Source organism: Lagenorhynchus albirostris, chromosome 2 (genome assembly GCF_949774975.1).
Source record: "Lagenorhynchus albirostris chromosome 2, mLagAlb1.1, whole genome shotgun sequence".
Taxonomy (NCBI): domain Eukaryota; kingdom Metazoa; phylum Chordata; class Mammalia; order Artiodactyla; family Delphinidae; genus Lagenorhynchus; species Lagenorhynchus albirostris.
Genome location: NC_083096.1, coordinates 135,343,717 through 135,365,164, shown reverse-complemented (window position 1 = coordinate 135,365,164; position 21,448 = coordinate 135,343,717). Strand labels below are relative to the sequence as shown.

The 21,448-nt window shown below is 38.8% G+C and overlaps 1 pseudogene; it reads left to right on the top strand.

Annotated features, from left to right (window-relative positions):
• The first annotated feature begins 1,032 nt into the window (after nt 1-1,032).
• LOC132515539 (bridging integrator 3-like) overlaps nt 1,033-21,448 on the top strand; it is a 46,451-nt pseudogene continuing 26,035 nt past the window's right edge.

Here is a 21,448-nt window from a genome sequence, read left to right as displayed (position 1 = left end):
TCTGGGGTGGAGGGCAGTTCTGTAGAATAAGATAAGCTTCTGGGGATTAAGGAGAGAGGAAGGCAAATGAGTAGGAAGAAAGGTGATGGAGAGCCTTGTGGGTTTTGTGGGTTAAGGTAAGAACGTTGAACTTTATCCTGAAAGCTATGGACAGCCATGATCATCAGAAAAACAAGATTGTAGTGATTACAAGGCACTTTTTTTTAAAATTTTTATTGTTTTGGCTCCATTGGGTCTTCATTGCTGCGCATGGGCTTTCTCTAGTTAACGGTGAGCGGGGGCTACTTTTCGTTGTGCTGTGCGGGCTTCTCACTGTGGTGGCTTCTCCTGTTGCAGAGCATGGGCTCTAGGCACGCAGGCTTCAGTAGTTGTGGCGTGCAGGCTTAGTTGCTCCGTGGCATGTGGAATCTTCCTGGACCAGGACTTGAACCCGTGTCCCCTGCATTGGCAGGCAGATTCTTAACCACTGTGCCACCAGAGAAGTCCCTACAAGGCATTTTTAATTTAATGATTAGTAGTTTTAATCTTGGTCAAAGAGGGATTCTTCATGCTGTTCTTTTGGTTCTAAGAGGCAGTTAGTAACAAAGACTTAGGAGATCTGAGTTCAGATTTCAACTCTGCAACTCTTGGGACCTTAAGAAAGTGATGTAACTTTTCAGAGCTCCAGTGCCTTCATTATAAGTAGAGTTAATAATGACTCCTTAAAATGTAGGTTTGATGCTGAAATAATGTGAAACAGCCCCAGTTTTCACTGGGCACTTATATCAGTATTTACTGATTCTGAAACTCACGTGGTCTGATTTTCACTTTGAGGTTGTTTTCCCAGAGCCTTTTTCGGAAGGTGGTGTCTATATTGTGACTCTCTCTGCTCTTTCTTTAGTTCACAGTATTCCTGTGCCTTTTGGACTCAAGCTCCAGTCATATCCAAACTCATCCTTCAAGCCAGGGCAACTTGGGTCTGTAGAGAGTTCCTAAAAAGTCTCAGAGTAGCAGATCTTGTCACTAACTAGAATTAGAGCAAGTGGCAGAAACATGTGGTTCTCATCGAAACCTCTGGATAAGAACATTGCAAAACTTAACACAGTCAGGATCCGCCAGTGCATCAGCAGATCGAGTCGTGAAATCATCCAGAAGTTAACACTGCTCATTAATGATGAAAATGTCATGAGGATGTGCTCTGGGTGTGGAGAGGAGGGTGGCTGTGACTTAAATAAAAACAGGGAGGCAGAGGCATATTTTTGAAATCAATTTTTCTTAAAATCAACCCATTCAAAGTAAGTCATTATAAAGCTAACCAAGGATAGCAGCTCTATCCATCAAATCTTTTGCCTTCACAGTCGAGTGAAATCTTTTTCTTCCCTTTATAATCAAAACTGAGAGGGCAGTTGAATTTCCCAGTTAGAGGCAAAAGAGTCTTTTCTTGACCCCTGCTCTTTATCTCCATTGAATAACTCACTCCATTTTAATGTTACATTTAGTTATTCATATTATTTTTTTTGCAAAATTATTCCCAGAGGAAGAAGAGTATAATGAAAAAGTATCAGGCTTTTTATTTGAAGAACTAATCAGATTTCAGGAAAACATACCAGTGCACTGTAGGCTTTCTGGGCAGGAAGCTAAAATGATCTCTTCCTCACTACGGTTATGTAAGTACTCGTTTAGCAGAGAATGAGTTTTCTGGCCTTTATAGGGAAGGCTCATAGAAGGAGGTGGAGGGTTCTATTGTTAACAGCAGGAGGGATACCAGGCCCATGTTAAGAACATTTTCCTTTTGAAAAATTGAAATATTATCCTAATAGCTGCAGTGTATTAATTCTTCAGTCTCATTCCAGGAAGAAATGAAGTTATTGTGGAAGAGGACTGCCTCAGAGAGGATGCCTGCCTCTTAGTCAAGATAGGTTCATTATGGCTAATGAATTACATGTGGCTTATTGTATTTCACAAAGCCCAGAGTACACAATAATATACTCATGAGACCAAGTTGGATTCAGCCATGTGCTAGGATTCAACCCATAAGGGTAAGAAAAATCAACAAAGAAGTGTGGTTTTTTCTATTTAATATTGTTCTGAGTATTATGTAGGTAAACTGAGCTTTCTGAAGACATACCATAGCTTCAGAATTTGAGGAAATCTAAGGCAGTATTTAATCTAGGGCCTTCATGTTATAACTGAAGAATCAGAGGTGTCTGATTTGCTAAAAGTCATGGAGGTGATTAGGGCCAATTATAGACCAAGAGACTAGGTCTTCTGAATTGCAGTACCAGCCTCTTTCTTACATTGCATTCTTGAGGAATTTCTTAACTAGTCTAACTTTATTAACAGCATAAATTTGAGGGATGAAAAAGCATCTAATACCTGTTGAGCAGTTAATAGATGTTTAGAGTGGTGCTTGGGGGCTCTTAAATTTAATATTTCATTTAATCTACAGTGATCCTGTGAAATCAGTATTATGCTCACTCTACAGTTACAGAAACTGAGGCTCAGGGAACTTGACTTGGTCAAGGTACCAAAGTTAGGATATGGGAACTGGAATTAGCTCCAAGGTCAATTAGGCCCCTAAATTACCACAAACTACTACCTAACACTTAGTATGAATGTAGGAAATCATAAATTCTGAGTTGGTATTGAAATTAGAGGAAACCAACTTCCATCTTCAATTTAAGGAAAGATTTTTCTTTACAGAATTCCTGAAAAATGTTCACCAGTTTCTATTTTAGCATCTCCAGTCATGAAGAACTCTCTCTCGTAAGATATCTAACCCTTGTAGATATACAGTATAAAGTATTGCCCATATTTGATTTCTTAGTTTACCCTTATAACTAATATCCCCTAGGTCATACTCTTATATTCCATTCTGCATGATATACTCAGTCATTCATTTATTAATTCAAAAATATTTATTGAGTATCTATCACATGCCAGTCACTATATTCTGGGAATACAATGGTAAGTAAAGCAATACCATACCTATCTTCATGGATTTTGCATTGTTTAAGCAAGGATTTGGGTGTAATTCATACTTGAGTAACTGGAAGAGGAGAAAATTAATAACAGAGCAAATAGAATTTTTAAAAAAAGATAACCCAGGCTCTAAAATGTAGCTTGCTCAAAACTATAATAAAATGTTTATGTAGAAGGCAGCTGACATGCCTTTGAGGGTCACTTAGAAAATGAAATATGGGGAGAATTTTTCCTTTGAGAAAGCAATGAAAAAATTTGCTTAGAGCATCTAAATGGCTCCTTAGAGATCTGGCTGAGTTATGGCCAGTGACATAAAGGAATCCCCAGCAAACAGGGCTATATGTTTGGCTGGAGGCAAATTGTGTTAGATGCTAGACTTTCCATTGTGCAAATATTGATTCCAGAACATAGTGTAAATAGGGCTATGGTCCAGTCCTGAAGTAGCACCTGATTAGACAGGGTCTCAGAGGATTCACCGGGAAGATCCAGTTCTATCATAATAGATAAGAAGCAGACCTGGGGAAGACTTGAACAGAGGCTGCTGGGAAAATACCTTTCCCAGGGAAAGACTGACTAATCTCTAAGCACTTATTGTAAGCTAGAACCTTTACATAGTTATCTCAGATAATCCTCACAACAGTTCTCAGAAAGAAGAATATTATCCCTCTATTATAGATGAAGTAGACCAAGTCTCTTGGAAGGTAACTTATAAGCCGAGGAGTTGGAATTCTCACCCATGTGTATCTGACTCCTAGTGCTATGCATTTTCCTTTACATCATGCTGTTCTCTTCACATTTCTATGAAGGCAACTGGCAGACTCCTTGAAACTCTGAGTTGAGATTTCAGAAGAGGCAGGTTGAAGCTAGAGAAACTTAAGTTTCAGGGCCCTTCATTTGCATAGGACCCATTCAAGGTCTTTTGGGGCCTTAGCAATAAGGTCATATATTTTTATAAACATTGCAACACTGACATATTTGCATATTCTTTTTCTTAAAGAGTGCCTCCATGATTATAAAAAGTCTTTGCCTCCATAAAATCTGTTCTAAAGCTATTTAGAGAACAGTCATCATTCATTCAACAAATTTATCTCGAATGCCTAATACATGCCAGGTACTGTGCTAAAGTGCTGTTGATACAGCAGTGAATAACTTAGAACAAAGATCCCTGTCCTCATGGAACTGATAGCCTACAGGCCACGTGCATTGTCAGAGTCCTGTCAGGAAAGGTATGCCACACATTAAATGGATAATTTGAAGAAAATATAATAAAGGGGCTATTTACCAAGATGTGGTTGGGTGTAGGTAAACTGGAAAGAATGGTACAGAGTCCTCTGGTTAGTAACAGGAAAGCACTAACCTGATGGACAAGGGTAGGGAATGGTTACTAACTAGGGACAGAAATAGTTGTGTGAAGAGAACTGCCTGATAGGGGATGAAACCTTTAGTTGATGGCAACTAACCAGTCATAATGGGAGGGAGGAGGGCAATAAACAGCCTCCTTTCTCTTGTCCTCTGAGTTCTTGCTAGTATTCCCCATTGATCAAACCCAGCTGGAAGTTAGAAAGCAGGTTATTCCATTAGTATATTCATACAGATCAGCCTCCTGGATGACGTGATACAGAATAGTAGAAAGTGGATATGGAGGAGAAACAGATGATATACATCATATACATCATATGTGTTCAGTTCAACCCTTAGAGCTCTGGTGAGGATGTAGTCTGGGGAAAAGGGTTACATCAAGTAGAATGCCAGTTCTCTAGTACTGATGTTGTTTAGGAGAATAATATAATACTATTAATAATAAGAGAACATACTTATTGATAGCATACTCAGTTGTAGACATGACCTGAGATTTTGCAGCATCTGATACCACATAAGTTCTCTCCTTTAAACAATATTCTAAAGGATTCTAGAAGTTGGTTTTTTGCCAACTTTGAAGTATTTTCCATCAATATAGGAAGAGTTAAACTTCCTGAGGCATCCTTTCATATCTCTCTATGTTTTATATCTTAGGGTCTGTAGAACAAAAAAGAAAAACCATTGGGTAACTGTATATATGAAGAATTCACATTCAGTCAGCCATAGTGAGGATCATAAAAGACTGAGAATCACTAACTACTGAATCAAAATGGATACTCTTTTGCAAATGCCTTAGTTACCCCCTGATTCTCTCTCAGATTGGGTACTTGTTAAAGGTCCATTGGACCTAGGAGGCAGAATGTGAAAGACACAAGGCATTGAATAGCTCCCATTTCCTTCTTAAAACATTCTCAAGCAGAAAAGCTATTCCCAAAGAGAACCAAAAAGGACTGACCTATTTATGAGAATGAATTGATTTGTCCACCTAAGAGACATGTATCAAATCACTCATGCCACTAAGATTGGATATGCAAATGAGTTCTTTCAGAATTCCTCAAAATTTCCCAAAGTAAACTTGGAAAAGTTCACAAAGTTAACAATGACTTTTTCCACATCCGTGACATCAAACATACATTAACCAGTACTTAATATCCAGAAAGTCTGATCCTTGTTGGAGTAAATGAGGTACCTAAAAATACCAGGGAAATCTAGACCCCAAATTATGCTTTGAATTAAAGAATTATTAAGCTGTAAATTGTACTTACAAATTATTCATTGAATGCCTTCATTTGACAGATGAAAAAATTGTAACCTAGAAAAGGAAAATGACTTGTTCAAGGTCACAACATGAGTTAGTGGCAGAGTTGTGATCAGTAGCTTTTGTGTCCAGTGTCTGGGCCTATGGTCCTTATAATTACATTATACTGGCTTTCAGAGACATAGACAGGAAGACCAGTGGTCTGAGAGTCCCTGAAGTTTACTCACTCAGTCCATGAGAGAAAGAATGTTTATCATTCCTCCGATAACATAGAGGGAAAAATCCAGTGTTAAAGAACTCAATTGGAGAAAAACTATAGGAGAAAGGAAAGTACCTAAAATAGTCTCATCTGTCTACACTTTCAAAAGGAGAGTTTAACCTGTGCAATCTTGTTTGACATCACCAGGTCGTTAGCTTCATGGAGTGTGAGCAGGGCAGTCGCTTCTGAGACTATCTGTGGGCAAATGATCGTACCTCTAAGATATGTTAAGAAATTTAATCAGTATATCATACTGTACAAACTAGATTAAATGAAAAATGAATAAATGGAGTCCATGCTCTGATAATTGCTGGACAACTTCATTCTTCAAGAGTCATTCAACTGACCCACACAACTGATGCTCTACTCCTTTTCTTGAGCAGGCATGGAAATCTTGAGACTTCTGTGTTCAGACTCCCAGCTTTCCCAAGACTCCACTATCTGAATTTAGCTTTTGATAAAACAAGAAAATTCAGCTGTGCCCTCTTTTGAACCACCATCTTTCCATTTAACTGGATCTGGTCCAAATGAGTTTACCTGAGCTGTGATATAGTCACACTTTCCAAGAAGCCATTGATTCTACTAGCTGTTATCTGCCTAACATCAATTGCCACCTGAGTCACAAATAATATGGACTTTCTGTCTGATGTCACCAGGGATGAGAAGCACTTACTTCCTTTCATTGATAACTAATATCTTGCTCTTTATATTTTGTTATTTTTGTTGAGCAGGGGGTCATTTTCTATTCCCATGGAGTTCTCCGAGAATGTCCTTGACTTATTCTTCCAACAGTCAACACTCCCAATGTATTTTCAGTTGGTTGGTGTTGACAAAGCCAACTTACATATTAGAAATGTTGAATCTTGAAACAGATGAAATGGTACAAGAATACTGCCAGAATGGAGAACTGGTGAGCTCCCCTTCTACTTCAGATTGTTATTCTCTTTCTCATTTTGCCTAAACATTAGTAACTTATAGAAATATTCTGGGTTAGCTAGGAAGTTTCTCAAGATGTTAGAGAATCATATTTCTATGTTTTGAGGGAGAAAAATAATGCCCTTCTTAGTACACTTTATTTTGAGCCTATGTCAGTTAACTGTTCATTTCCAGTTCTGTTCGTGACATAGAAAATCATCCATGCATCCATGCTCTGGACTACAGGCCATGATGAATATCAAAGTTCAGGCTTATTTTTCTATGACTATTAACCACGGATTGAAGCATATCAAATAAGATAAAGTCAGGAAAAAAGGTTGCTTTCAATAGGGAAATTTGGCCCATGGTAGGTAAATAATGAATCCAGTGTGAGTCACTTGTCATATAAGCCTACAAAAAGACAATCTGACATTTGTCTTCTTATACATTTAGAAGGAAAATAAACATATCCTGGAAATCTATGAACATTGATATGCTACACCATCAAAAATCCTTTGAAGGGGGCTTCCCTGGTGGCGCAGTGGTTGAGTTCGCCTGCCGACGCAGGGGACACGGGTTCGTGCCCCGGTCCGGGAAGATCCCACATGCCGCGGAGCGGCTGGGCCCATGAGCCATGGACACTGAGCCTGCGTGTCCGGAGCCTGTGCTCTGCAATGGGAACGGCTACAACAGTGAGAGGCCCGCGTACCGCAAAAAAAAAAAAAAAAATCCTTTGAAGGTACCTAAGTTACCCTAGATGACTGTAAAAGTTCAACTATGCCCAACTCATGTATTAAACTCATAGCATTCTGAAGGCTCATCTTTTAGCCACGAATTTATACAATTTTCAATATTAATATTCACTACCGGGGAAGAGCTATGAGAAAGATTGGGAAGGCCTACTCAAATACAGTTTAATAAATTTAATTTGTACTTGACATAGAATCAAACTTCAAATGGGGTGAACCAAGAGCAATGAGAAATGACAGATGGAAAAGTATATGAAACCTTTTTGAACTGATTAATTAATTGACTTATTGCATCATCCAGTAAATACTAACTGAATGCTTACCAAGTTTGATATACTACATCCATTGGGTGACTAAAACATATGGTCTGTGCTCTTACAGAATACACAATCCAGTAGTCTTTAGATAGCATTTGTAACAACAGTATGAAAGTATATATCAATGAGGGAGCTATATGCTTTCTTGACCATACTTCTAGGTAAAAAAAAATACTTTTGGTATGAGCCCAGAGGTCCCTCAAGAGGGGGTACTCCCTAAGCTATCCCTTTGCTTCTAGTTTACATCAAATGCTGACTTTGTTTTATTTTTAATTAAAAAAATTTTTTAAATACATTTTTATTGGAGTATAATTGCTTCACAATGCTGTTAGTTGCTGTTGTACAACAAAGTGAATCAGCCACATGCACACATACATCCCCATATACCCTCCCTCTTGAGCCTCCCTCCTACCCTCCCTATCCTACCCCTCTAGGTCATGGCAAAGCACCAAGCTGATCTCCCTGTGCTATGCTACTGCTTCCCACTAGCTATTTGTTTTACATTTGGTAGTGTATATATGTCGATGCTACTCTCACTTTGCCCCAGCTTCCCCCTCCCCACTGTGTCCTCAAGTCCATTCTCTACGTCTACGTCTTTATACCCGCCCTGCCACTAGGTTCATCAGCACCATTTTTTTTTTTTCCGTACGCGGGCCTCTCACTGCTGCAGCCTCTCCCATTGCAGAGCACAGGCTCCAGACGTGCAGGCCCAGCGGCCATGGCTCATGGGCCCAGCCGCTCCGCGGCATGTGGGATCCTCCCAGACCGGGGCACGAACCCGTGTCCCCTGCATCAGCAGGTGGACTCCCAACCACTGCGCCACCAGAGAAGCCCTTCTTTTTTTTTAGATTTCATATATATGCGTTAGCATACTGTATTCTTCTCTTTCTGACTTACTTTGTATGACAGACTGTAGGTGCATCCACCTCACTATAAATAACTCAATTTCGTTTCTTTTTATGGTTGAGTAATATTCCATTGTATATACGTGACACATATTCTTTATCCTTTCATCTGTTGATGGACATTTAGGTTGCCTCCATGTCCTGGCTATTGTAAACAGTGCTACAATGAACATTGTGGTACATGACTCCTTTTGAATTATGGTTTTCTCAGGGTATATGCCCAGTAGTGGGATTGCTGGGTCGTATGGCAGTTGTATTTTTAGTTTTTTAAGGAACCTCCATACTGTTCTCCATAGTGGCTGTATCAATTCACATTCCAACCAACAGTGCCAGGAGTGTTCCTTTTTTACCACACCCTCTCCAGCATCTGTTGTTTGTAGATTTTCTGATGACGCCCATTCTAACTGGTGTGAAGTGGTACCTCATTGTAGTTTTGGTTTCCATTTCTCTAATAATTAGTGATGTTGAGCAGCTTTCTATGTGCTTCTTGGCCATCTATATGTCTTCTTTGGAGAAATGTCTATTTAGGTCTTCTGCCCGTTTTTGGGTTGGGTTGTTTGTTTTTTCGTTATTGAGCTGCATGAGCTCTTTGTATATTTTGGAGATGAATACTTGGTCCGTTTATTCGTATGCAAATATTTTCTCCCATTCTGAGGGTTGTCTTTTCGTCTTGTTTATAGTTTCCTTTGCTGTGCAAAAGCTTTTAAGTTTCATTAGGTCCCATTTGTTTATTTTTGTTTTTATTTCCGTTACTCTAGGAGGTGGATCAAAAAAGATCTTGCTGTGAGTTATGTCAAAGAGTGTTCTTCCTATGTATTCCTCTTAAGAGTTTTATAATGTCCGGTCTTACTTTTAGGTTTCTAATCCATTTTGAGTTTATTTTTGTGTATGGTGTTAGGGAGTGTTCTAATTTCATTTCATTCTTCTACATGTAGCTGTCCAGTTTTCCCAGCACCACTTATTGAAGAGACTGTCTTTTCTCCATTATATATCCTTGCCTCCGTTGTCATAGATTAGTTGACCGTAGGTGCGTGGGTTTATCTCTGGGCTTTCTATCTTGTTCCATTGATCTATGTTTCTGTTTTTGTGCCAGTACCATATTGTCTTCATTACTGTAGCTTTGTTGTATAGTCTGAGGTCAGGGAGTCTGATTCCTCCACCTCCGTTATTTTCCCACAAGACTGCCTTGGCTATTTGGGGTCTTTTGTGTGTCCATACAAATTTTAAGAATTTTGTTCTAGTTCTGTAAAAAATGCCATTGGTAATTTGATAGGGATTGCATTGAATCTGTATATTGCTTTGGGTAGTATAGTCATTTTCACAATATTGATTCTTCCAATCAAAGAACATGGTATATCTCTCCATCTGTTTGTATCATCTTTAATTTCTTTCATCAGTGTCTTATACTTTTCTGCATACAGGTCTTTTGTCTCCCTAGGTAAGTTTATTCCTAGATATTTTATTCTTTTTATTGCAATGGTAAATGGGAGTCTTTCCTTAATTTCTGTTTGAGAGTTTTCATCATTAGTGTATAGGAATGCAAGATTTCTGTACATTAATTTTGTATCCTGCAACTTTACCAAATTCATTGATTAGCTCTAGTAGTTTTCTAGTGGCATCTTTAGGATTCTCTATGTAGAGTATCATGTCATCTACGAACAGTGACAGTTTTACTTCTTCTTTTCCGATTTGTATTCCTTTTATTTCTTTTTCTTCTCTGATTGCTGTGGCTAGGACTTCCCAAACTGTGTTGAATAATAGTGGTGAGAGTGGACATCCTTGTCTTCTTCCTGACCTTAGAGGGAATGCTTTCAGTATTTCACCATTGAGAATGATGTTTGCTGTGGGTTCGTCATATATGGCCTTTATTATGTTGAGGTGGGTTCCCTCTATGCCCACTTTCTGGAGAGTTTTTATCATAAATAGGTGTTGAATATTGTCAAAAGCTTTTTCTGCATCTATTGAGATGATCATATGGTTTTTCTCCTTCAATTTGTTAATATGGTGTATCACATTGATTGATTTGTGTATATTGAAGAATCCTTGCATCACTGGGAGAAATCCCACTTGATCATGGTGTATGATCCTTTTAATGTGTTGTTGGATTCTGTTTGCTGGCATTTTGTTGAGGATTTTTGCATCTATGTTCATCAGTGATACTGGCCTGTAATTTTCTATTTTTTTAGTATCTTTTTCTGGTTTTGGTATCAGGGTGATGGTGGCCTCATAGAATGAGTTTGGGAGTTTTCCTTCCTCTGCAATTTTTTGGAAGAGTTTGAGAAGGATGGGGGTTAGCTCTTCTCTAAATGTTTGATAAAATTCACCTGTGAAGCCATCTGGTCCTGGACTTTTGTTTGTTGGAAGATTTTTAATCCCAGTTTCAATTTCATTACTTGTGATTGTTCTGTTCATATTTTCTATTTCTTCCTGGTTCAGTCTTGGAAGGTTATACCTTTCTAAGAATTTGTCCATTTCTTCCATGTTGTCCTGTTTATTGGCATAGAGTTGCTTGTAGTAGTGTCTTAGGATGCTTTGTATTTCTTCAGTGTCTGTTGTAACTTCTCCTTTTCATTTCTAATTTTATGGATTTGGGTCCTCTCCCTCTTTTTCTTTCTTTCTTTCTTTTTTTTTTTTTTTGTGGTACGCGGGTCTCTCACTGTTGTGGCCTCTCCCATTGTGAAGCACAGGCTCCAGACGCGCAGGCTCGGTGTCCATGGCTCACGGGCCTAGCCCCTCCACGGTATGTGGGATCTTCCCAGACCAGGGCACGAACTCATGTCCCCTGTATCAGCACGCGGACCCTCAACCACTGCGCCACCAGGGAAGCTCTCCCTCTTTTTCTTGATGTGTATGGCTAATGGTTTATCAATTTTGTTTATCCTCTCAAAGAACCAGCTTTTAGTTTTATTGATCTTTGCTATTGTTTTCTTTGTTTCTATTTCATTTACTTCTGCTCTGATCTTTATGATTTCTTTCCTTCTGCTAACTTTGGATTTTGTTTGTTCTTCTTTCTCTAGTTCCTTTAGGTGTAAGGTGAGATTTTTTATTTGATGTTTTTCTTGTTTCTTGAGGTAGGCTTGTATAGCTATAAACTTCCCTCTTAGAACTGCTTTTCCTGCATCCGATAGGTTTTGGGTCATCCTGTTTTCATTGTCATTTGTCTCTAGGTATTTTTTGATTTCCTCTTTGATTTCTTTAGTGATCTCTTGGTTAATTAGTAACATATTATTTAGACTCCATGTTTTTGTGTTTTTCACATTTTTCCCCCTGTAATTGACTTCTAATCTCATAGCGTTGTGGTCAGAAAAGATGTTTGATATGATTTCAGTTTTCTTAAATTTACTGTGGCTTGATTTGTGACCCAAGATGTGATCTATCCTGGAGAATGCTCAGGGCACACTTGAGATGAAAGTGTAATCTGCTGGTTTTGGATGGAATTTCCTATAAATATCAATTAAATCTATCTGGTCTATTGTGTCATTTAAAGCTCCTGTTTCCTTATTAATTTTCTGTTTCGATAATCTGTCAATTGGTGTAAGTGAGGTGTTAAAGTCCCCCACTGTTATTGTGTTGCTGTCGATTTCCTCTTTTATAGCTGTTAGCAGTTACCTTATGTATTGAGTTGCCCCTATGTTGGGTGCATATTTATTTATATTTGTTATATCTTCTTTTTGGATTGATCCCTTGTTCATTGTGTAGTGTGCTCCCTTGTCTCTTCTAACATTCTTTATTTAGTGTCTATTTTATCTGATATGAATATTACTACTCCAGCTTTCTTTTGATTTCCATTTGCATGGAATATCTTTTTCCATCCCCTCACTTTCAGTCTGTTTTTTTCCCTATGTCTCAAGTGGGTCTCTTGTAGACAGCATATATATGGGTCTTGTTTTTGTATCCATTCAGGAAGCCTCTGTCTTTTGGTTGGAGCGTTTAATCCATTCACATTTAAGGTAATTATTGATATGTATGTTCCTATGACCATTTTCTTAATTTTCTTGGGTTTGTTTTTGTAGGTCCTTTTCTTCTCTTGTGTTTCCCACTTAGAGAAATTCCTTTAGCATTTGTTGTACAGCTGGTTTGGTGGTGCTGAATTCTCTTAGCTTTTGCTTGTCTGTAAAGCTTTTGATTTCCCCATCGAGTCTGAATGAGATCCTTGCTGCGTAGAGTAATCTTGGTTGTAGGTTCTTCCCTTTCATCACTTTAAGTATATCACGCCACTCCCTTCTGGCTTGTAGAGTTTCTGCTGAGAAATCAGCTGTTAACCTCATGGGAGTTCCCTTGTATTTTATTTGTTGTTTTTCCCTCGCAAGTTTCCGTAATTTTTCTTTGTCTTTAATTTTTGCCAGTTTGATCACTAAGTTTCTCGGCATGTTTCTCCTTGGGTTTCTTCTCTGTGGGACTCTCTGCACTTCCTGGACTTGGGTGGCTATTTCCTTTCCCATGTTAGGGAAGTTTTCTAATATAATCTCTTCAAATATTTTCTCTGGTCCTTTCACTCTCTCTTCTCCTTCTAGGACCCCTATAATGCGAATGTTGTTCCATTTAATGTTGTCCCAGAGGTCTCTTAGGCTGTCTTCATTTCTTTTCATTCTCTTTTCTTTATTTTGTTCCGCAGCAGTGAATTCCACCATTCTGTCTTCCAGGTCACTTATCCGTTCTTCTGCCTCAGTTATTCTGCTATTGTTTCCTTCTAATGTAGTTTCCATATCAGTTATTGTATTGTTCATCTCTGTTTATTTGTTCTTTAATTCTTCTAAGTCTCTGTTAAGCATTTCTTACATCTTCTCGATCTTTGCCTCCATTCTTTTTCTGAGGTCCTGGATCATCTTCCCTATCATTATTCTGCAATATTTATCTGGAAAGTTGCCTATCTCCACTTCATTTAGTTGTTTTTCTGGGGTTTTATCTTGTTCCTTCATCTGGTATATAGCCGTCTGCCTTTTCATGTTGTGTATCTTTCTGTGAATGTTCCATTTTTCTTTCTTAAGATTGCTTTGGCTGTTCAGGGTCCTTTGTGTTTCCATACGAATTGTAAAATTTTTTGTTCTAATTCTGTGAAGAATGGCATTGGTGTTTGACAGGGATTTCATTGAATCTGTAGATTGCTTTGTGTAATGTAGTCATTTTCACAATATTGATTCTTCCAATCTGAGAACATGGTATATTTCTCCATCTGTTTATGTCATCTTTGAATGCTGTCATCAGTGTTTTATAGTTTTCTGACTAGAAGTCTTTCACCTCCTTACGTAGATTTACTCCTAGGTATTTTATTCTTTTTGTTGCAATGGTAAATGGGATTGTTTCCTTAATTTCTCTTTCTGATCTTTTGTTGCTAGTATATAGGAATACAAGATATTTCTGTGCATTAATTTTGTATCCTGCAACCTTACCAAATTCATTGATTAGTTCTAGTAGTTTTCTGGTAGCATCTTTAGGATTATGTATGTATAGTATCCATGTCATCTGAAAAGAGTGACAGGTTTACTTCTTCTTTTCCAATTTGTTTTCCTTTTATTTCTTTTTCTTCTCTGATTGCCTTGGCTAGGAGTTTTAAAACTATGTTGAATAAGAGTGGTGAGAATGGACATCCTTGTCTTGTTCCCGATCTTAGTGGAAATGCTTTCAGTTTTTTACCATTGAGTATGATGTTTGCTGTGGTTTGTCGTATCTGGTCTTTATTATGTTGAGGTAGGTGCCCTCTATGCCCATTTTCTGGAGAGTTTTTATCATAAATGGGTGTTGAATTTTGTCAAAAGTTTTTCTTCGTCTATTGAGATGATCATATGGTTTTTATTTCTTAATTTGTTAATATGGTATACCACATTGATTGATTTGCATATATTGAAGAATCCTTGCATCCCAGGGATAAATCCCACTTGATCATGGTGTATGATCCTTTTAATGTGTTGTTGGATTCTGTTTGCTAGTATTTGTTCAGTATTTTTACATCTATGTTTATCAGTGATACTGGTCTATAATTTTCTTTTGTTGTGATATCTTTTTCTGGTTTTGTAACAGGGTGATGGTGGCTTTGTAGAATGAATTTGGGAATGTTCCTCTGTCTTCAATTTTTTAGAAGAGTTTTAGAAGGATCAGTGTTAGCTCTTCTCTAAATGTTTGATAGAATTCACCTGTGAAGCCATCTGGTCCTGGACCTTTGTTTGTTGGAAAATTTTTAATTACAGTTTCAATTTCATTACTTGTGATAGGTCTGTTTGTATTTTCTATTTCTTCCTGGTTCAGTCTTGGAAAATTTTACCTTTCCAAGAATTTGTCCATTTCTTCATGGTTGTGCATTTTATTGTCATATACTTATTTGTAGTAGTTTGTTATAATCCTTTGTATTTCTGCAGTGTCAGTTGTGATTTCTCCTTTTTCATTTCTAATTTTATTGATTTGCATTCTCTCCCTTTTTTTCTTGATGAGTCTGGCTAATGATTTATCAATTTTGTATATCTTCATAAAGAATCAGCTTTTAGTGTTTTTTGATCTTTGCTATTGTTTTCTTCACTTCTATTTCATTTATGTCTTCTCTGATCTTTATGATTTCTTTCTTTCTACTGACTTTGGGTTTTGTTTGTTCTTCTTTCTCTAGGTGCTTTAGGTATAGAGTTAGATTATTTTTTGAGATTTTTCTTGTTTCTAAGGTGAGAGTGAATTATTATAAACTTCACCCTTAGAACTGCTTTTGCTGCATCCCATAGGTTTTGGGTTGTCATGTTTCATTGTAATTTGTTTTATGTATTTTTAGTTTTCTTCTTTGATTTCTTCACTGATCTCTTGGTTATTTAGTAATGCACTGTTTAGCCTCCATGTATTTGTGTTTTTTTTACATTTTTTTTGTAATTGATTTCCAATCTCATAGTGTTGTGGTCAGAAAAGATGCTTGATATACTTTCAATTTTCTTAAATTTTCCAAGGCTTGATTTGTTACCAAGGTGTGATCTATCCTGGAGACTGTTCCGTGTGCACTTGAGAAGAAAGTGTAGCCTACCACTTTCTGGTGGAGTGTTCTATAACTATTAATTAAAACTATCTGGTGTATTGTGTCATTTAAAACTTGTGTTTCCATATTTATTTTCTGTTTAGATGATCTTTCCATTGGTATAAGTGGGGTGTTAAAGTCCCCTACTATTATTTTGTTACTGTCAATTTCCCCTTTCATGGTTGTTAGCATTTGCTTTATGTATTGAGGTGCTCCTATGTTGGGTGCATAAACATTTATAATTGTTATATCTTCTTCTTGGATAGATCCCTTGATAATTATGTAGTGTTCTTTCTTGTCTCTTGTAACATTCTTTATTTTAAAGTCTATTTTCTCTGCTATGAGTATTGATACTCCAGCTTTCTTTAGATTTCCATTTGCATGGAATATCTTTTTCCATCCCCTCACTTTCAGTCTGTATATGTCCCTAGGTCTAAAGTGGGTCTCCTATAGACAGCACATATATGGGTCTTGTTTTTGTATCCATTCAGCCAGTCTGTGTCTTTTGGTTGGAGCATTTAATCCATTTACATTTAAGGTTATTATCGATATGTATGTTCCTATTACCATTTTCTTAATTGTTTTGGGTTTGTTTTTGTGGGTCTTTTTCTTCTCTTGTGTTTTCTGCCTAGAGAAATTTGTTTAGCATTTGTTGTAAAGCTGATTTGTTGATGTTTAATTCTCTTAGCTTTTGCTTGTCTGAAAAACTTTTGATTTCTCTGTCAAATCTGAATGAGATCCTTGCTGGGTAGAGTAATCTCGGTTGTAGGTTTTTCTCTCCCATCACTTTAAATATATCTTGGCACTCCCTTCTAGCCTGCAGAGTTTCTGCTGAAATATCAGCTGATAACCTTATGGGGATTCCTTTGTATGTTATTTTTTGTTTTTCCCTTGCTACTTTTAAGATTTTTTATTTGAATTTAATTTTTTAAAATTTGTTTAATATGTGTCTTTATCTGTTTCTCCTGGAGTTTATCCTGTATGGGACTCTCTGTGCTTCCTGGACTTGGGTGACTATTTCTTTCCCATGTTAGGGAAGTTTTCCACTATAATCTCTTCAAATATTTTTTCAGGCCCTTTCTTTTTCTCTTCTTCTTCTGAGACCCCTGTAATTTGAATGTTCGTGTGTTTAGTGTTGTACCAAAGGTCTCTGAGATTTTCTTCAATTCTTTTCATTCTTTTTTATTTTTTTAATATTTTTAAAAATTTATTTATTTTTGGCTGTGTTAGGTGCTCGTTTCTGCATGTGGGCTTTCTCTAGTTTCACAGTGCAGGGGCTACTCTTCGTTGCGGCATGCAGGCCTCCCTCTGTGGTGACCCCCCATTGTGGAGCACAGGCTCCAGGTGTGCGGGCCCCAGTAGTTGTCGCTCATGGGCTGTAGAGGGCAGGTCCAGCTGCCGCGGCTCACAGGCTTAGCTGCTCCATGGCATGTGGGATCCTCCCAGACCAGGGCTCGAACCTGTGTACCTCACGTTAGCAGGTGATTGTCAACCACTGTGCCAACAGGGAATCCCCATTCATTTTTCTTCATTCTGCTCCTTGGCAGTTATTTCCACCATCTTGTCTTCCAGCTCACTTATTCATTTCTCTGCCTCAGTTATTTTGTTATTGGTTCCTTCTAGTGTATTTTTCATTTCAGTTATTGTGTTGTTCATTCCTGTTTGTTTGTTCTTTAGTTCTTCTAAGACTTTGTTAAACATTTCTTGTATTTTCTCAATCTGTGCCTCCATTCTATTTCCAAGATTCTGGATTATCTTTACTATTATTACTCTGAATTCTTTTTCATGTAGATTTCCTATTTCCTCTTCATTTATTTGGTTTGTATGTTTTTACTTTGCTCCTTCATCTGTGAAATATGTTTTTGCCATCTCATTTTTTTTTTAATGGGTCAGATTGTGTGCCTTTCGTACTGGTTGTTTGGCCTGAGGCTTCCAACACTGAGTTTGCAGGTTGTTGGACAGAGCTGGGTCTTGGTGCTGGGATGAGGACCTCCAGGAGACCTCACTCTGATGAATATTCCCTGTGGTCAGAGGTTCTCTGTTAGTTCAGTGGTTCAGGCTCAGAGCTCCCAACACAGGAGTTTTGGCCCCACGCCTGGCTTATGAACCAAGATCCTGCAAGCTGTGCATGGTGGCAAAAAAAAAAAAAGGTGAATAACAAAGAGTAAAAAATAAAATTAGACTAGGAAACTAACAGATATGTTAGAAAGAATATAAAAATAAAAATATAGATGAAACAACAACCGGAAGGTAAAACAGAACCACAATAGTGAAAAAGAGAAGAGAAAAAAAAAAAAAGGAAAAAAGAAGGTGGAAAAGACCTTGGCTGTGGAGGGCGGGGCCTAGGCAGGGGTGGGTTTTTGGATGGTGGGCGGGGCCTATGCTTAGGACCCACAGGGCTGGAAAAGGCCCTGGGGGAGTGTGAGGGGTGGGGCTTAGGCTCAACTGAACAGAGGGAACCCAGGCATGCCTCTGGTCTCAGAGGTTGGGGGACTCTGCCTGGGAGCCCAGCAGGCTTCCTGGGCCCGAGTTTGCAGGGCAAATGCACTCTGCTCCTTTCCCACTCCTCTTGTCCTGGAGGGCCCCTCTCAACAGCCTCTCCTGTTCTCCCCTGGCCTCCTTCTTATACCCCCAGGGCCATGCGGCCTGGAAGCATCCTCTGAGGACATAGGACCTGGCCTGAGAGCTGGGCAAACTTCCCCGGCTGATTGGGCAAGGGAAAACATTGCCACACTCCCCCTGATCTGAGCCTGTGAGGGTCCCTTCAGGTGTGGGAACCCCCCCCCACAGCCACCCCTCAGGGGTGCCAGTCCTGTGTGGCCTCCACTTCTCTGCCCTCAGTCCCCCCATGTCCTACCAGTTTGCTTGCAGGTTCCTCCCATCTCCTTGGGCATCGAGGTCCCCCACCAGCATCTGGCAGGTGCCCTAGTTGTGGGGAGATACGAACTCTGTGTCTTCACATGCCTCCATCTTGACTCCACCCCCAGCTTTGTTTTAAAGATAAAAAATATACACCAGCTTTTAAATAAATTTTATTTTTTGTATATTGATTTTCATGTCATTGCTGTTTCATTGTAGAAGAAGGAATTTATTTTATGGTAGAATTATGTAAAATATATTGTAAGTTTTATTTCTTGATTTTTAAAATAATCATGGATATCTAAACATATTTTCATATCAATGAGATGACAATTCCCAAGCATTCTCTATGAATGTTTGGTTCTATTGGTTCTTTCTTCCCCAGTCTTCTCCACATAATATTAATTACCCACAATATCTTATTTAAGAGTCAGCTTGATAAGTCTGTCTATTTTATTTCATGAGCTCTTACTGTTATATATGGCTTCCAAACATTTAGTCACTTTCAACATTAGATATTTTTGCAAACAGGGTCCTGTGGCTCATATTTGCTATAGAAGTTGATCTAGTGCAATGAGGCAAACCAAGAGCAATGACAAATGAGAGATAGAAGGGAGCTAGTCAGATAATTCCACCTCATTTATCTTTTGGGGGATTTCTCCAGGGTGAAAAATTTCCTTGTAAACCTTCCAAAGAAGTCTTGCAGGTCAAGCAAACATGTGTGACAACAAGCTGCTATAAGTCTTCCTGGCTTATTCAGAAAAAGTGGCCAGTGTCCTAAAATACATTGCATTTCTTCTCATATTTCCTTGCCCCATTCCCCTTTTCTTTCTCACCTTCATTTCTCTAGGCTTGCTTCTTCTAAATAAAGTATCATCATTTTAATCCTTGCCCCAGGCTCTGCTTTATAGACACTTGGCTGAACCCAGGAATGATTCTAGAAAACAAGATTTTAAAATTGTATTGCCCACTTGTCTAGAAGTAGTAAAACCCATTGCCAGTAGTAAGATGCTATTCATTGCAATCACTTAAGTTTTTACCTGTGGAAAATTGGGGTAGTGCAGTTGGAGGCAAGGCATTGACACATCAATAAGTTGCAGCCCTTAATTGATATGGGAACAGGGTGTTGGTTTGTTTGTTTCTTTAATAAAGGTTGTAAAGTGGGGTGGCTGCTTTAGGTAGCACTAGAGACCTAGTTTAGAAAAAAGAAAAGCAAAGGAGAGTCAATTTCGACTTAAGGAAGAATGTAAAAACCAAAATGTTTTTAATCAAAGCTCTAATGGTCAGTCTTCTCACCTGTAGTTTCAGGGATGAAAATCAGGTCCAGGAACTGATTGTAAGGGTGACTGAGCTACCAAAAGGATCAGTACTTAGTCTCAAAAGGTGTTCTATGCCAAAGCTAGGACCTTGATAGATAAAGAATAGAACCGTGAGACCTGGGGTGGTAACATTTGAGTAAGCAAATCTGAGAATCTTGAATCCTCAAATTCTCTTGGATCTTTTTGGCCAGTAAAAGCAGCACTTTCCTCTTTTCCAGAGGAGAATAGCCTCCCTTTCCTTGGAGACCAAGTAATTATTTCACCTGGAGCAGGTACCTTATAAAGCGATTATCTCAAGACTCACCTGTACCACCCGTCATTACCTCTTGGCTAATGATCAGAATTAGGTCTCAGCACAGCCCTGATAGAGAAGTACAAGCATAGCTCTGAAAAGAAAAATCCTCAAGCCAAAGCAATCTCAGGATTTGTCTAATGTGTATCAGGAGTAACAGGGGAGAATAGTTGTTGGGATGTGCAGATCTCTGTGTTTCACATTTAATGCCTCCAGACAGCATCCAGTGAAGGAGGACAGAATGACCTATGCTTAGGATGTCAGCTATATTCTTTCCTCAGTATCCCAGTGCTTGTGCAATTAACAGATAGCCTATGGTGGCAGATATGTAGGCCGTGCACTGGCTCAACAACTTAAGCTCCTCCACACCAAGGCTGATCTAACCATTGTCACTGCTAAATGCAAATCTGCTAACAGAAAATACCAAGGAACAATTCTTCAGGGAGGCCAAGCAGATCTGGGAGCAGATCATAATATCAATGGCCTTCCAGTTTGGAGGAAGAAGTCACTTATGTTTTACTGGAATGGACATGTACTCCAGATTGTGTTTTGACCTCCCATCCTATAGAGCTGTTGCCATCAGTGCCTTCTGAAAGCTTATAAAAAGTCTCGGACTTCCCTGGTGGCGCAGTGGTTGAGAATCTGCCTGCCAAAGCAGGGGACACAGGTTCGAGACCTGGTCTGGGAAGATCCCACATGCCACGGAGCAACTGGGCCCGTGAGCCACAACTACTGAGCCTGCGCGTCTGGAGCCTGTGCTCCACAACAAGAGAGGCCGCGATAGTGAGAGGCCCGCGCACCGCAATGAAGAGTGGCCCCCGCTCGCCGCAACTAGAGAAAGCCCTCACACAGAAATGAAGACCCAACACAGCCAAAATTAAATAAATAAATAAATTTATATTAAAAAAAAAAAGTCTCATCCATTGGTGTGAGTCCAACACAACATTGCCTCTGATGAAGAAACCTATTTTATAGCAAAGGAAGTGTGACAGTGGGCTCATTATTATGGGTTTATGGTCTTACTGTGTACCCTAAAACCTAGCAACAGCCAGCCTGTTAAAAGATTGGAATGGCCTGTGAATACTCAGCTAAGGCACTGGTGGTGGGACAATGCTTGCAGGGTGGGAAATTGTCCTCCAAGACGTGGCATATAACTTGAACTGGTGGTATTTTGTCCTGTTTAACTAAAATATATGGCTCTGGAAAATAAGGGGTGAATGTGGCCACCCTAACTCTCATGCCCTGTGATCTGCTTGTGGGATCTGTGCTT